This window comes from Polypterus senegalus, chromosome 12 (assembly GCF_016835505.1).
Source record: "Polypterus senegalus isolate Bchr_013 chromosome 12, ASM1683550v1, whole genome shotgun sequence".
Taxonomy (NCBI): Eukaryota; Metazoa; Chordata; class Cladistia; order Polypteriformes; family Polypteridae; genus Polypterus; species Polypterus senegalus.
Window position 1 is genome coordinate 121078381 of NC_053165.1, and position 16104 is coordinate 121094484.

Genomic DNA, 16104 nt, shown 5'->3' on the forward strand with positions numbered 1-16104 from the left:
ATAGAACATACGGTTTTCTGATTCACATTTTATTGTAAGTTCCCCCACTTTGGATTCTGTCTGTTGTGGCGTTTTAGATGCTCTTGAAATAGACTTTCTTCTGGCATCTGAAGTGTTGTCTTAGTCACTGGCCTGCTGTGTGATTCTCAACAAGTCACTTAACTTTTATAAACAACTGTACAATTGTTCTGTAAGTTGTCTTTTGAGATGTACCTTACCTATGAGAAGATACCATATAAAAAAGTGTGTTATTAAAATGCACAATAGCTGCATTTGGTAATATTGCTATTATTTATATATATATATATATTTATATATATATATATATATATATATATATATATATATATATATATATAATGCAGAATATCTATACTGATATGGATTGGGTAATGTGTTAGGAGCGAAAGGATGCAACATTGTTTGATGAAAATAACAATTATCAACCTACAGAGTATGGAGGACTATTTCGGACAAAAATAAATAAATAAATAAATGCACAAATAAATAAAATGTGAGCATAAATAAATAAATGTGTCATGAAATGAGAGCCTAAATAAATAAATATGTCATGAAATCAGAGCATAAATAAATAAATGTGACACGAAATATGTTTTTTGTTGCTTATTTATTTATTTAATTTTGTCCATAACATTCCTCCAAACCATCATGAAATATGACTTGAAATAAAACTGTCACTTTCACTCATCAAAGTTGAGAGGGTGCGCTCTAACACACCCTCTAGTTATTGATTGGTGAATCGATAGTACAAGAATTAATTAGAAAAATGCTTACTACTGCCAATGAAATGGATTCTGCTGAAGACATTACGTATTTCAGAGAGAGAATTGAAGATTTATTGGCAGAAATTACAATGTTGGCGGCCCTTTTAGACTCCGGTATAGATGAAACTATTTTTGAAAATAACGAAGAACTGGTGGAACGGACTTGACTACACTCGGTGTTCAGGTGACGCAGTTCCCAGCTCTGGACGTCCATCCTTTGACATTCCAGCTGAGTCAATAGAACACTTTCTGTTATGCGGTTTAAAAGTACAACAGATTGCAGATCTATATGGTGTATCAGGGAAGATGATCACAAGGCGAATTAGCCAGTTTGATATACGGTAAGCTGCAACGGCTGTATTAGTTTAGGTACTTTGACATGGAATGCCCAAAGCAGCGCCAACTAATACTTTGAACTGAGTATTTGACCTTTGTTTTACATGTATAAAGTCAGGGGCATATTCGCAGCTACTTTTTCAAACAACTTTGCCACTGATCAGAGCTGTAAAGTGTTCTACTGACTCAGCTGGAATGTCAAAGGATGGACGTCCAGAGCTGGGAACTGCGTCACCTGAACTGGAGTGTAGTCGAGTCTGTTCCACCAGTTCTTTGATATTTTCAAAACTAGTTTGATCTATCTCGGAGTCTAAAAGGGCCGCCAACATTGTAATTTCTTCCAATAAATCTTCAATTCTCTCTCTGAAATACGTAATATCTTCGGCAGATTCCATTTCATTGGCAGTAGTAAGCATTTTTCTAATTAATTCTTGTGTTATCGATTCACCAATCAATAAATAGAGGGTGTGTGTTAGAGCCCACCCTCTCAACTTTGATGAGTAAAAGCGACAGTTTTATTTCAAGTCGTATTTCATGATGTTTTGGAGGAATGTTACGGACAAAATTAAATAAATAAATAAATAAGCAACAAAAAACATATTTCGTGACATTTATTTATTTAGGTTCTCATTTCATGACATATTTATTTATTTAGGCTCTTATTTCATGACACATTTATTTATTTATGCTCACATTTCACAGTTTTTATTTTTTTGTGCATTTATTAATTTATTTAATTTTGTCCAAAATATTCCTCCATAACAGAGGGCTGAATTCAAAGACACCCCGAAAATCAAAGTGAGAAAAAGATTGGCCAGGCTAGTCCATTCTGCTGAAATTTCATTGCAGCAACTCAAAATCATAATCAATAGTTTGTATGGCCTCAACATGCTTGTATGCATGGCTGACAATGTCGGGGCATGCTCCTAATGAAACAAAGGATCCCAGATCTGGACCAGGGCATCACTGAGCTGTTGGACAGTCTGAGTTGCAACCTGGCGGGGTCGGATGCACCGAAACATAATGTCCCAGAAATGGACTATTGTATTTAGTGCAGGCAAGCGTGGGGGCCAGTCAAGGGTATCAATTCCTTCATCCTCCAGGAACGGCCTGCATACTCCCGCCGCTTGAGGTCGGGCATTGGCGTGCACCAGGAGGAACCCAGGACACACTGCACCAGTATAGGGTCTGACAATGGGTCCAATGATTTTATCCCATTACCTAATAGCAGTCAAGGTGCCATTGTCTAGCCATCACTGACCCACCACTAAACCGGTCATGCTGAATGATGTTACAGGCAGCATAACATTTTCCACAGTTTCTCCAGACCCTTTCACGACTGTCACATGTGCTCAGATTGGACCTGCTCTCATCCGTGAAAAGCACAGGGCGCCAGGGTGCCACTTCTAGTATTCTATGGCAAATGCCAATCAAGCTCCACGGAGACAGGAAGTTAGCAAAGGGCCCACCAGAGGACGTCGGGCCCTTACGCCACCCACATGAAGTCTGTTTCTGATTGTGTAGTCAGAAACATTCACACCAGTGGCCTGCTGGATGGCTCTAGCAGTACTCATCCTGTTCCTCCTTGCCCAAAGGAGCAGATATTGGTCCTGGATGATGGGTTAAGGACCTTCTATGGCCCTGTCCATCTCTCCTAGAGTAATTGCCTGCCTCCAGGAATCTCCTCTATACTCTTGAGACTGTGCTGGGAGATACAGCAAACCTTCTGGCAATGGCACAAATTAATGTGCCACCCTGGAGAAGTTGGACAACCTGTGCAATCTGTGTAGGTTCCAGGTATCACCTCAAGTTACCAGTAGTGACACTGATGGTAGCCAAATGCAAAACTAGTGGAAAAATCAGTCAGAAAAGATGAGAAGGGAAAAATGTCAAGTGGCCTCCACCTTTTAAACCATTCCTGTTTTGGGGGTCATCTCATTGCTGCCCCTCTAGTGCACCTGCTGTTAATTTGATTAACACCAAAGCAGCTGAAACTGATTAACAACAACTGATTAACATATATATTCTTTTTTTCTTTTATTCATAAATTGGAGTTATGGTGATGTGCCTCACAAATATATGCATAAACTACTCACTAAAATCCACTTCCCTACCTATTTTATAATCCCCTCCCTATGTGGAGTTTGCAAGTTCTCCCCGTGTCTGCGTGGGTTTACTTGGTGCTGGGTGCTCCAGTTTCCTCCCACGGTCCAAAGACATGCAGATGAGGTGCACTGGCATTGGCGATTCTAAATTGCCCCTAGTGTGTGTGTGTGTGTGTGTGTGTGTGCCCTGCAGTGGGCTGGTGCCCTGTCCGGAGTTTGTTTCCTGCCTTGCACCCTGTGTTGGCTGGGATTGGCTCCAGCACACACCCATGACCCTGTAGTTAGGATATAGCGGGTTGGATGATGGATGGATGGATGGATTTTCTAATCCCCTTATGGTGTGGTGTTTGGCACAATACAAATTGTAATTGCCATTAAAAAAATAAATAAATAAAACTAAAAGTTTCATATATAATTATTTATAAACATTAACCTAACCTGCCAAATATTTATCAGAACAACAAGAGATTTGTTTTGCATCCCAGAACCTGAAGGGTTATCCAGGGTAATGTAAGCCTTGATGTCTTAAAAGTGTATGTCTTTGTCTCTCAGATATCAATGCCTGAGGATCATCCACTTGTTTCAGAGAAGTGTTTCATTTGTTATGTAACCTACAATATCATTATCAAGTTTTTCAAAAATGATTTTCTTTAGAGCTTACTGTTTACTCCACATACACAAAAAACGTTTGCTTTATCTTCTTAGTCCATTTGAACCTTTCTGAATGAGCATTTTTAGGCAAGCTCAAACTGTATATAAAATTATCCAGAAATATCCATCCATCCATTTCATAATCTGACTACAAATTGTGGCCAGAATGATTCTGAAAAACTATAATTTATACAATCTCACTATTTCTGCATCAAATTTTCTACATCTCCTCCGAGACATGCAAGTTAGGTTAAATAAATCTAGATTTTAACAGCACAACTCATGTGTATGTGTGTGTGAGTCTGAGTTAGTATACAAGTGTTTTTTGTTTTTACCCTTCAGCGTTTGTTCCTTCCTTGTACCCAAAAATCAAAGCTGTTTTTATTTTGCTAACCAGACACTTCTAGTCAGAAAGACTGTGCCCAGTCTCCCTCTGCTTGGTAGGGAGAAAACTAAACTGTTCACTTGTTGTATCATAACAAAGAAATCAGAGGGAAAAATAATGCACATCAGAAAATGCTGGATTAGTACTAAAACTTTGACTTCAGTATCAATACCAGGTTTTGGATCTCAGTACTGGTACCAAAATGGTTATAAAGCATACTTCAAAACTCCTCTGTCTTACTCCAGCCTTTTCTGGTGTTGCACACAATTGCGCACCACATCCTTTCTTGATAACCACTGAAATCCCAATCGTGTCAAAGCAATAAGAGGTTCCCTGTGAATTATGATAGTATCAAAGAAATAAAGTAGGGTTGGGGAAGTTACCAGTGAAGTCCCGATCACATCAAAGAAATAACAGGAGTGGTCCTTGTGAAGTCGCATCAAAGCAAGGGTGGAGGGGTCCCCCGTAAACTCTCAATTTCCTTTAAACATGTGGTTAATGACGGAAGTTGGCAATGAGGGGAAAGTCAAAGTTTATTAAAATGCTTGTAACAGTATAGTTTTAAAATCTGTTTTTTTCTGTACTTTTCCAGTGTTGTATACTGCAAAAATCTAATATCAAATTGTTAAATTGTGGCAATATTTTCAAGGGAACCTTATCAAGAGCAAGGATGCCTTCCTTTAATATAATAAACCTAAACTGTATCAATTAATATTTTGTTGTGCGTGTGATTACTTCCATTCCCTATTTCCCAGATAAAGGGAATTCAAACTGACGTGTGTAGTCTATTCTCACCTCAAAAAATATGTTAAAGAAAAAAAATAATAATAGAAACATGGTCTTTCTCACTATAATGTTCAATTTAACTCTACCATCTATGTATAATGTGAGTCTGTCAAACTGTAAAAACATGATTGAGGGAAGTGGCATAGGATATGTTTAATTCTTCAGCTTGACGAGTAATAACATCTCAAGGAATGAAACATATCTTGGATAAAAGGCTCAACATATTTATGGACTCAATTAAAACCATACTTTGTAATTCAGTTAAAATATGGGTGGTTACTTCACATCATTAAATAAACTGTAAAGTTCTATGTATGTTTAGCTACTTTTCATAACCTTTCATAATCAGTGTATTTTATTTAAAAATGATATACAGTAACACAACTGAAAGAAGCCCTTTTTTTCCAGGTAAATAAAGCTGAAATTTAAATAAAGTCACCTCACTCCCACCCGCTATCCTTCTCTAAATTGCGTGCCAATGTCAGCAGGGTGTTTGCTTGTAGTTTGAATGCACAGGCTAGTGCACGTGGTACAAGCTATATTTACTGAAGGATACAATCAGCAGCAGGACAAGCTGACACAAGCCTTACAATCTGACAGAAATATGTTTTGTTATAGATAAAGAGACAGACACACCTGAATTGATGCATTTATCAACTGAACACTAATTTCATTCCATCAGAAGCAAGAAGGAGATCTGGAGAGCACAAAAGTAAGGTAGGTCTGGTAGTATTTTGCAAACCGAGTCAACATTAAACAAAAATGTAAGGACAGGGATGACTGTTGTGATGTTAGTGACAAATATCTACTAAGCAACAGCTTGGAAAATGCCCAGCAAAAACCCTGTGACCACAATGATTCAGTAGCTGCCCTGTGAATTTAAAGGCCCTCTCCCTTATGATAGATAATCATTGTATTTAAACAACTACCTACACAGAGGGAGACAAACAGATCAATTATAATTTAATAGATTACAAAATCGGATCAGAGACTCCCAGGAAGGCCTTGTTACACAGGAGGTGGCATCAAATTCAGGGCCTTCAGTTCAACTAATCTTCTTATTGTTTTATTGTGGGAGCAACTGAATCTCCAACACGATGAAACTGAATTTCAGCAGCAAGCATTTTACTCCCTTAGATAACAAAGTAGAACAGCAGCATGTGAGAAAGCAGTGTAACTATCTGCTGTTGTATAATAAAAAGTGTGGAATTATAGGTTGCACATGGTAAAATACAATTTAGGAGAAAAGGTGTTTGGATTTGATGAGTAATCACTTTAAAAGTACATTTAAAAACATTTTGGACAGAGATTCCAAAATATGTTTGAAGATATTGTGACGTGCGAGTCCCTGTCTTACACCCCAAAACACGAGGCCAAGTCTCAGTACTTTAGCAAAACCAACTTTAATCCACTTGAAACGTGAACAGCTGGGGTATTTATTTTAGTTGGATCTACCTCTCTCTCCTATACACAGACACCGCAATCAGGCAGGGTTGTGGCCAGGTTAGTGCCCAGGTAATACTGTTCCCTGCATTTATAATTTTCCTTGAATCACCCATGGACGACAGGTGCTCATAGCATGACTGCGATCTTCGGATTTGTTTTCGCAGCAAACTGCCACAGCGGGGGGAGGCAGCTATTGCCTTGGCAACCAATAGGGTATCTTCCATAGACGCGGCGATCATACTTTGGGATGCTCTTCGGCATGTTTTTCCATTGGGGGGAGCCTAAAAAGAGTTTAGAAACCTTACAACCCTCCCCCCATGTTTGTCCTCACCAGTATAAAAAAAGCGACCGTCCAAGCTGTGCTCAGCCAGGCAGGAGAGAATGTCCACATTGGTGTGTGCAGCCCCAGGACAGTGGCAAACATCAAAAGCAAATATCTGTAAACTAATAGACCACAGAGAGAGCTGAACGTTCATATCCTTCTGTTTGTACAATCATTGTAGCGGGCAAATCGTCGTCCCCAGAGATAGTAACAGAGGGCCCAATTAATTGCCCACTTAATCGCCAAGCACTCATTATCAATAATGGAATAATTACGTTTACGTTCTACGTTGGGTTGTAGCTTCCTGTTGAGAAACATGGGGCGGTCTTCCCCCTCAAAACATTGTGAGAGCACCGCTCGTTCTTGGTGAGCAAACTCCGTCTGGATGCCAGTCTCTGCTTCCTTTGTGTTTGATGTAGAGGGCCCTTGCCTCCCACTGCTACCGTGTCCGATGCAGCATCTCACTAATCTCCCACTGGTATTTAATTTTCATCCAGGTCCATATTGAGTCTCCGGTCTGTAGAGGCTGTTGGTGCGTGGGACTTCACTTGAAGATTCATCCGCCAGCTCACTGGACAATGCCGGTTCAATTTCAAATCCTTTTCCTTGACTGACTTTGTCTGCGGAGAGCCCCTCTCTGTCCACTATGGTGTTAGGTGTTCTGCAGGTGGCCAAGATCCATGGGATGAGGGCATTCCTTTCTCCTTTTCTGATACAGCAGTCCAAACCTTAACTTTCTTTCAGGGGGAGTAATATAGTCTCACGGTGGACTACGCAGAGGTTGCTACCAGAGACCAACATCGCTGAGAATTCCCATTTGGCCAACGTAAGAGACCTTAAAGTTGTACTCCTTTAACATCCTAGGGGAAACTTGCAAGCTGCATACCTGAGCCGGACAAATAGCCATTGTTTGCACAGGTGGGAGGTGACACTCCTGAGCCAGGTGTCCTAGTTGATCACAGTGACAGCAGCTGTGCTTAGTCCACACTATGGTGTTCACCCTCTGGCGTCTTCTACTCATTGCGTTTGCGACCCTTCTGAAGGCCTGTGCTTGCTGAATCGACATCGGGGTCAAGCATGGATAGTCCTGTTGTTTCCAGGTCAGATCCAGCAGAGAGTGGACGTCATTACGTAGAATTTCATCACAAAGGCTCTTGTCTATTCCTGAGAGAACAGCATAAATAGCAAGCTTCTCCACAATGCCCTTGAAAGGGTCTCCGAGGATTCAGCTTTGAATCAGGTCCACTAAGTCCTGGATCTGTCCTCGTACAGGGCGATCCGGATCAATATTCCACAGCCAAAACTGCCGCCCCTTGACCACTGGACTCACAGCCGTGCGGAGGAGGATCTGTTGCTTCAGGTAGTCATAATCAAGCATTTCAGGAGGGAGATTCTGTATGGCTTGGAGGGCTTCTCTTGTTAAAAACAGGGCTACAATAGCTGTCCAGGCTCCTTGTGCCATCGCATCAATGTTGCCATACGTTCAGAGCAGAATAGGAAACACTCAGGGTCATCTGAGGGAGCCATCTCTGGCAGCACGTCTCATGGCTGCACCAAGGCAGCGGCTGCTGGCAGAGCCTCATCTTGCTCTAGGTTTTACAGGTGTTCATAGTGTGACCATGATGTTTTCGAATTTATTTTTGCGGCAAACTGCCACAGCAGTGGGAGCCCGCAGTTGCCCCAGCAACTGACAGGCTATTTTCCATGGATGCAGTGATTGCACTTTGAGACGCTCTTTGGCATGTCGTCCCATTGCAAGGCTAAGTCTCAGTACTTTAGCAAAACCAACTATATTACACTTGAAACAGGAACAGGGCGTTTATTTATTGTAGTGGGATCTACCACTCTCCTATACACAGACACAGCAATCAGGCAGGGACATGGGACAGAACAGTTTCTATATTTCTGCAACAGGCATTCAATCAATTAAAGTGGATTTTTCTGAGTTACACGCCAAACTAGGTAGGTGGAATTGAACTAGTGGTCTTGTGTTTAAAAGAACAAGAGCTATGAGTTATCTTGCTCTCAGATACAGTTTATAATGTGCATGTAAAACCTTCAAAATTAAGTAATGTACTAATTTATGCAATATTTACCATTCAAATTATAAACACATGGAAGAACACTGTCTGTGTAATCATTACTTCCAGAAAGTATAGACTCCAAAGATTTTCTTTTGTCAAAGCTGGTAAAAAATGAATAAAGTACTCATTAATGTCAATTAAATAAAAAAGAAACAAAAAATATAAAGCTTCTGGTGAGATCAGCCTGTTGTAAAACTACTTAGGTAATGCAAAAATTGTTTTTCCACTAACCAAGTTTTGTGCAGGTATTGTCCAAACAATGACGTGTTGCAGTGCTGGAATTTTTTCATAACTCATACATCTATCTGGATAAGAAACAGAGAAAATATTGCTTCACAGGATTTATGGGAAGACAGGAGAGACAGCCGAAAAATTTACTGCTTTAAAGAAAACTAGGGGGCGAGTGGCTCATTTCACTCACCAACAGTCTCTGCCGCTAGTGTATGTGGATTTCACATTCACCAAACAACAAATTTTTTATTTCTCATAGACAGGCCTCTTCATTGGGAAGAAACACTACTTTTCCCTGAGGGCAACACAAATTAGATGATCTGCAAGTTTAAAGCAGAAAAAAATCTACATATTTCTGTCATATTATCGATGTCCATATATTCAATCTCTTTTCTCTATTCTGTTATTTCACTGAGTAATAATTTCCGTTTGTTAACACTAATGCAATCTTTACTAGCATTTTTTTTGAGACTTTCGAATTTTTTTACTTTCATATTCTCTAACCTGCTCTGCATGTGTATCATGCCAACATTTTTGAACTTCTTTACGACGTTCTACTTTGTCTTCTACTCTGTCTTTTATTTCTGATTCCGCATGGAGCTGAGAACGCAGGAACTGTGTCTGACAATAGCATTCACACGAATGAGAAGTGATTGGACCGTGCGTGTGGTTGTAAATGTTTGAAAGGAGGACGGGACTAGTCCAAATCTATCGGAAAAAGTCTTGTCTTGCAGGACCAGAAATTATCTCTTTCGGGAGTTCAAATTATCACCAAGAAAGTATCGCCCCAGTATTTCCTTTTATAATAGACTACTATAAAGCATAATGTATGCAACTAAATAAACAACAGTTTTTACTCAGAATTTTAAAGGATTCTTGTTAATAGTAAAGCACTGAAATTTCCAAACAGACCAGCATGTTTACAATAAACCATTACATGCACTGGACTGTCATGTTTGTAAAATTAAACCACAAAAAAACACATAGGTAACGGCTCACAGAAAACCAAATCAATCCTTATCTCTACAAGCTGCAGATGGTAAAAGTGCTGTTATAATAATAAATGTATTAATCCACTTTAAAAAAAATTCACTGCAAGATTTATCTTGTATCACACTGACCAGGAAGGGCCTTTAATTGAAAAACTGACCACTAATTTTAAGATGTGGATCATGCCGAGTAGTAAGTAGAATTAATCTAACAGATGTTATTATACTGTAGAATTAATTACTGTATACAGTAATGTTAAGGCATATTATTACAAATCTAATTAATGTGATGTCACTTGTACATAAAATGCAGAATAGAAATCTTTATATACATTACATTTAATGCTTACAGACTCACTGATGTTAGTCGAGAGCAACATGCATCATCCTGCAGAGTACCATGTATTCCCCAAACAATTCAGGGTAGAATGTAAATGTGTCCCTGCACTGACGACAGACATTCCACCCATTCTATGAAGCGTGTAATAGATATGCAACACCTGCAGACAGTCAGCCTTGTGCAGTTTATGCCCCATTCATACGTAGTTTATACGTCCCATTCAAAGCAGGGAATTCAACAAAGCAGAAAGCTATGCCATACAATGACCTTCTTAAGATGTGAAAGCACACCACATATTAGCAAGAACATATAGTCTTTATAAGAAAAATGCCTTAACAAACAGGATGGCAAACATGTATAGGGTTTTCTGCACAGGATTTATAATGTGCTGGTAAACACTGTAGGACATCTGCACTGCTGTGGTAATAGATATTGTGCTAGTAATCATATATATATATATAAAAGCCCAATTCCATCAAGCTGTCACAAGGGCTGCAAACATGCAAGTAATCATTAGAAGGAATATAAAAGATCAAAGAAAGTAATTTAAAAAAATGCATTGTTTGCATATTCCCACAGATGACATACTACAAATGTTGCTGCAGAAATTAATGTACCTATATACAGCATTAAAATATATTCTGTATATGTTTATGGCATAGCAATGTTATATTACAACTAGCAAAATACCTGCGCTTCGCAGCGGAGAAGTGCTGTGTTAAAGAAGTAATGAAAAAGAAAAGAAAACATTTTAATAATAACGCAACATGATTGACAATGTAATTGTGTTGTCATTGTCATGAGTGTTGCTGGCATATATATATATATATATATATATATATATATATATATATATATATATATATATATATATATATATATATATATATATATACACACATATAAACATATATATATATACACATCATATTTATATACATACATATATATATACACATATACAAATACAGACATAGATATCTCTATACTAATAAAAGGCAAAGCCCTCAATGACTCACTCACTCACTCACTGACTCATCACTAATTCCCCAACTTCCCGTGTAGGTAGAAGGCTGAAATTTGGCAGGCTCATTCCTTACAGCTTCCTTACAAAAGTTGGGCAGGTTTCATTTCAAAATTCTACGCGTAATGGTCATAACTGGAAGCGATTTTTCTCCATTTACTGTAATGGAGATGAGCGCGAAAGCCGTGGGGGCGGAGTTTCGTGTGACATCATCATGCCTCCCACGTAATCACGTGAACTGACTTTTAACGCAGTAAGTAGAAAACCAGGAAGAGCTCCAAAACGCTCTGAAGAAAACATGCATTATATAATTGAGAAGGCAGCGAAATATTAGGAAGCGAGCGAATGACATATATACAACCATATTCATGAGTGCTGCTACTTCGGAAACAAAGCACGGTGTAAACATAAAATTTAAATTAAGTTCATAGACAGGCTGCCGCTAGCGTGCATACCCACGGGTAATGCGGGATACAAGTTTAATGAGAGGACGCAGGATATAAACGAGAGTTGTATATTATTGTTATTAATGGCCCGGGGATATGAAGTGCTGGTAACACAGTAAACTACAGATCCCATAATGCAGCGCTTCAGCTGCCTTGCCGAACACTTACCGCGTTAATCAAGTCTAGCTTATGATGCTGCAAGTTATTGCGATGCTAGCCCACACGATGCCGAAAAGAAAAGTTAATTATGAAAATAGAGCCCTTAAAAACCGATGGGAGGCTGAGTATATGTTTACTGACATTGCCGGTAAATACGTGTGTCTCATTTGTGGAGCTAATGTGGCTGGAATTACAGAATTTAATCTAAGACGGCACTATGAGACAAGATATCACGATAACTTGAAAGACCTGAATGCAATGCAGAAGATATAGAAAGCAGAAGAGTTAAAGAAGAATCCAGCTAGGGTTACCACTTTTAAAACAAAAAAATAAGGGACGCTCACTTTGCAGACTCTACTTAAAAGACCCACCCTCCTCACTGGACAGTTAAAAAGACCAATCAAACTAACGATGACATCAAGTATTACCCAATCAAAAGTAGGAAAGGAGGCATCTTCATAAAATGCGTGTGGGATGATTTGCATGAGACGCTCCTTAAAAAAAAATGATAAAAATACGGAACAAAACCCGTCCCATATTGATTCAAAACGGGACGTGCAATTTCATTCTCAAATACGGGATGATTCCATATTTTAAAGGACGGGTGGCAACCCTAAATCCAGCAGACGTTTTTACCCGTGCAAAATCACAAAGTGATTTGAAGTGAAGCTGCTTTTATGGGAGACATAAATGCACCAGTGCAACTTGCCCCACTTTCCCTGTTGCCAAGTAATGCTGAACCAAGTCGGCACAACGGTGTTCTCAAATACGTACTTTCCTGATAAACTGAGTGCACTGCGCACTGATTTTGCACGGCGCTTTGGTGACTTTGAAGAACAAAAAAAGAATTTTGAGTTGTTTCGCAACCCCTTTGCCGTCGATGTGGAAACTGCACCTGTGCAGATTCAAATGGAGGTCATTGAGCTGCAGTGTAATAGAACACTGAAGGCAAAGTACGATACTGCAGTGCCCGCACAGTTTATTCACTCCATTCCCGCAGAAATGCTCCAGCTTCGTCTACATGCGGCTCGAACCTTGTGCATGTTTGGTAGCACATATCTGTGTGAGAAGCTCTTTTCAGTGATGACGACTAACAAAACAGCACACAGGAGTCACCTCACTGATGAGCACCTGCTGTCCATCCGGACAATCTCCACAACACAGAACCTCACACCAAACATAAACGAACTTGTTGCCAAAAAAAGGTACCAGGCGTCCAGCTCTAATAACATGACATATGACCAAAGACAACTGAATGATTTGATTTGTTATTGCTGAAAAGAACAAATTTTATTTATATTTCCAGGTTTTGTTATGCAGCATGTTCATATTTGAATTTGTATAATTTTGACAGGATATATTTTTATGGAGAGCAAAATCTTTTGGGATATTTAAAATTTAAGTTTATTTTTTATGTAAAATTACATAAGAGTAAAGAAATTTGAATCTTTGTTCTTTTAATGTTTACTTTATTTCTAACTTGTATAATTTAGACAGGATATATTTTTATGGAGAGCAAAATATTATGTTATTTAAGGTTTGAGTTGATTTATTCCGGAATAATATTCTGTCGACTAAATAAAAATTCCTTCTATTTAAAATTTAAATAGAACTTAAACAGAAACGATAGTTCATAATATTCACGAAGACTTGCACGTAAGAGCGGGAGTCATCCGTTTTAACAAGCAGCGAATTGCACTGATACTTTTTCTTCCTTCATGGATTCTGGCACCCCCAGCAACAGTTGCTCGCACCCCAAAGACTGTATATATATATATATATATATATATATATATATATATATATATATATATATATATATATATATGTGTGTGTGAGTATATATGTGTCTGTGTATGTATATATATGTATGCATGTGTATGTGTGTGTATATATATCTGTATGTATGTATGTATGTATGTATATGTGTTTGTGTGTATGTTTATGTATGTGTGTATATATGTTGATATGTTTATATATATGTATATATATATGTAGATCTGTATATGTTTCTCTGTTTAGAAGTCTCACTAGCACAGTCACAGCTGGGATGACATCAGAGGCTATGCATCGTAGCTGCTCACTTTTTTAGTTAGTTCCTCAAAGGGGGCGAGGATGGCAACAGTCTTCTCCATAAGAGCCCATTGGTGAGCGGTGAGATAGTCAGGGAGTTCATGCTCGGACACATACACCCCCAGCACTCGCTTTTGCTTAATGAGGGACTGGAGCATGTAATACGTGCTATTCCAGTGCGTCTGTACGTCCTGCTGCAGTTTCTTTATTGGCTGGTTGAGCTGTCCCTGAATGTCCTCGAGGCTGGAGTAGGCTAAGGCGGAATGTTTAAAATGCCTAACTATTTTCCGCCCCAATGCTATAGCATCAGCTATGCTCCTCTGTGCTAATAAGCCCACGTGAACAGCCAGTTGGAGCATGTGCGCGACACACGGCAGACTTGGGAGCCCTGCGTCATTCATGGCTTTAATCATGTTCTTGGCATTGTCACAAAGCACAACATGAACTGATGTTTTAGGTATACCCCATGTCTGGAGCATTTCCTCAAACACATGCGCTATAGCCTGGCTGGTGTGCGAGCCGCGGAATTGTTTCGCATGTAATATGGCTCATTGCGGCGTGAAACTCTCGTCTATCCACTGTGAGGTTAGTCTAATTAGCGACACCGGGCTAACACTGCTTGTCCAAATATCCGTGGTGAAACTAAACGCACAGGAGGCTTGCAGTAGGCTGTGGATATGTTTTTTCACGGTGTCATGTAGTTTAGGCAGCTCTGTGTCAGTCATGTAGCGGCGGCTTGGGACATCATATCTGGGCTCCAGAACATGGAGGAGACGCAGGAATCCCACATTTTCTACTTCCGAGAGTGGCTGGTCACTCAATGCAATGTACTCGATAACTGCCTGTGTTATTTTCACAGCACGTGGATTGTCTCTGGACATTTTCTCTCGTCTTGCAAGAGTTTGCTACAGCGTGGGTTGTGTTGGTTTAGAAGCGTGGGTAAACTCTTTGTACTCGTTGTCGTGTTAGGATTTTAGGTGCTTGATTAAATTACTTGTGTTAAATGCGCTACCTTTTGAGCCTTCTCTGGACAATTTCGCTGAGCACAATTTGCAGTCCGCCTTTGTTTTGTCAACTTCATTCACTTTGAAATAGTTCCACACGGCTGACATGACTCGCCTCGCCTTCTCCCTGCTCCGAGCTGCAGCCGGGGCCTGGGGGCGGGCACTCAGCACCTGTGATTAACCCCTTACACGCCCACTCAAATATAGACATTCCTCAGACCGTGGTATCGGTCCCCAGTATCGGGGGACTTTTAACGAGTACAAGTACTTTAGAAAATGTGGTATCAAGGTCGAGACCAGATACTGGTACTGGTATCGGTGCATCCCTAATTATATACACATATACATACACACATATATATATACACATATAAATATATATATATATATAAATATATACACATATAAATATATATATATATATATATATATTGTCACAAGAACGAGACATTGACAGATAAAGAGTTGGGGCAGCCACCCGTATATTGTGGTATCCTGGCTGCAAAAGTCGTTTTTCTTAACAAAATACAGAGCACTGAAGTGCACACAACCGAGTCCAAAACAAGACTAAAGAAACAAAGGAAAAGGGGCAGGTTTTAAAGGGGAGACAGGAAGTGAGGTCGATGGATCTGGCACGTGGTCTTCCACCATTGGCTCAGTGGCGGAGGTGACATCAGAGGGACTGGAGCTGGTGTGGCCGACTTCCATTGGCTCAGTCCCGGAAGTGATGTCAGGAGATCCAGGTGAAATCCCGGGATGGTCTACAGGCAAGGGAGAAAAGAGTCAGTGCACTCTGCCACACCCGGCATGCCTCCGAACTGCCTTCACTCAAGCCCTTTAGCTGCCTCCCATGCGCACGTGTGGGACAATATATATATAAATATATACACATACAAATATATATATATATATATAAATATATACACATATAAATATAT

At 39.6% G+C, this 16104-nt stretch overlaps 1 protein-coding gene across 4 annotated transcripts in view; it reads right to left on the reverse strand.

Annotated features, from left to right (window-relative positions):
• Nucleotides 1–16104, reverse strand: part of sema4ba (sema domain, immunoglobulin domain (Ig), transmembrane domain (TM) and short cytoplasmic domain, (semaphorin) 4Ba) — a 274559-nt gene that overhangs the window by 160202 nt on the left and 98253 nt on the right. The window contains exon 2 of one of the 4 annotated variants that reach the window (XM_039773329.1): nt 9132–9205. The exons of the other annotated variants lie outside the window; for them this stretch is intronic. The gene's annotated coding sequence lies outside the window, so the exon portion shown is untranslated. The remainder of the gene's footprint in view (nt 1–9131; nt 9206–16104) is intronic. 4 annotated transcript variants of the gene reach the window in all.